Genomic DNA, 2155 nt, shown 5'->3' with positions numbered 1-2155 from the left:
GCTCATTTACCATTCCAAAAATCCTAGGACCCTTAATAATTATGCTAAATTTACATGGAAAAACAAAACCTAGGTAATGGCACATTTGTTTACAATATGATTTACTTAATATTTTAGCCCCACTGTTGAGATCTGCTTCCTTTCAAAATATGACTGCTCATTGACAATACCCCTGGTCACCCAAGAGCTCTGATGGAGATATAAAGCAAGATTTTCATGCCTGCTAATACAACATCCATTCTGCAGCTCATGGGTCAAAGAGAATTTTGACTTATTATTTAAGAAACACATATCGGGGCACCTGCATGGCTCAATGGATTACTTAATCCATTGGATTACTTACTCTTGATTTTTGCTCAGGTCATGATCTCATGGTTGTGAGAGCAAGCCCCAGGTAGAGCCCTGCGTTGAGCCCTGCATCAAGCAGATTCTCTCTCTTGCTTTCTGCCTGTAGACGCCGTCATGTCAGAGTCTCCCAAAGAGCCTGAACAGTTGCGGTTTTCATCAGAGGTTTGGGCTTTGAACCAACCGATGAGAGTCTGAGGAGCCATTTTGAGTAATGGGGGAACGCTTACAGACTGTGTGGTAATGAGAGATCCAACACCAAGCGCTCCAGAGACTTTGGGTTTGTCACGTACGCCATTGTGGAAGAGGTGGACGCAGCCATGAATGCAAGGCCACACAAGGTGGATGGAAGAGTTGTAGAACCAGAGAGGGCTGTCTCAAGAGACGAGTCTCAAAGACCTGGTGCCCGCTTAACAGTGAAAACGATTTCTGTCGGTGGCCTTAAAGAAGACCCTGAAGCACACATCCTAGAGATTATTTTGAACAGAATGGGAAAACTGAAGTGACTGAAATCATGGCTGACCGAGGTAGTGGCAAGAAGAGAATTTTGCTTTTGTAACATTTAATGATCATGACTCTGTAGACAAGATTGTCATTCAAAAATACCATACTGTGAATGGCCACGCTGGGAAGTGAGGAGAGCCCTATTTAAGCAGGAGATGGCTGGTGCTTCATCCAGCCAGAGAGGTCAAAGTGGTCCTGGAAACTTTGGTGGTGGTTGTGGTGGGAATGACAACTCTGGTCGTGGGGGAAACTTCAGTGGGCGAGGTGGCTTTGGTGGCAGGCGAGGTGGCTTTGGTGGCAATCGAGGTGGTGGTGGACGTGGTGGCAGTGGGGACGGCTGTAACGGATTTGGTAATGATGGAAGCAATTTTGGAGGTGGCGGAAGCTATAATGATTTTGGCAATTACAACAATCAATCTTCAAATTTTGGACCCCTGAAAGGAGGGAAGTTTGGAGGCAGAAGCTCTGTGCCCTATGGTGGTGGAGGCCAATACTTTGTCAAACCAGAAACCAAGGTGGCTGTGGCAGTTCCAGCAGCAGCAGTAGCTATGGCAGTGGCAGAAGGTTTTAATTACTGTCGGGAAACAAAGCTTAGCAGGAGAGGAGAGCCAGAGAAGTGACAGGGAAGCTACAGGTTACAACAGGTTTGTGAGCTCAGCCAAGCACGGTGGTGGCAGGGCCTAGCTGCCACAAAGGAGTCATGTTTTAGACAATATTCATGTGTATGGGCTAAAACCCGAGGACTATATTCATGACTAATTATATAACAGTTTATTTTAGTTTCTGTTCTGTGGAAAGTGTAATGCACTCCAACAAAGGGTTTTAATGTAGATATTTTTTTTGCACCCATGCTGTTGATTTCTCAATGTAATAATCTAATCATGATGCTGAATAACTATGTCTTTAAAAATAAAAGATTTTCTCTCTCTCCCTCTCATGCATGGAGGAGAAGAAAATAATAAATAGAATAAATAATAAATAAAAGTAATAAAATATTTTTTAAAAATAAAAATAAAAAATTTTTCTTTAAAATAAATAAAAATAAAAATGCATTTATAAGGCTATAGCTGCCATAGATAGTTATTCGTCTGATAAGTCTGAGCAAAGTAAATTGAAAATCTTCTGGAAAGGATTCACCATTTTAGATGCCATTACGAGCATTCATAACCCATGGGAAGAGGTCAAAATGTCAACATTTACAGGAGTTTGGAAGAAGTTGATTACAACCCTTATGGATGACTTGGAGGGGTTGAAGACTTCAGTGCAGGACAGAACTGTAGACATGATGGAAACAGCAAGAGAACTA

At 42.3% G+C, this 2155-nt stretch overlaps 1 pseudogene; it reads left to right on the top strand.

Annotated features, from left to right (window-relative positions):
• Positions 1 to 563: 563 nt before the first annotated feature.
• On the top strand, positions 564 to 1766 carry LOC122213192 (annotated as a pseudogene).
• Positions 1767 to 2155: the final 389 nt, after the last annotated feature.

Source organism: Panthera leo, chromosome A2, assembly GCF_018350215.1.
Source record: "Panthera leo isolate Ple1 chromosome A2, P.leo_Ple1_pat1.1, whole genome shotgun sequence".
Lineage (NCBI taxonomy): Eukaryota > Metazoa > Chordata > Mammalia > Carnivora > Felidae > Panthera > Panthera leo.
The sequence above is the reverse complement of the archived record's forward strand: the minus strand, read 5'-3'. Positions and strand labels throughout refer to the sequence as shown.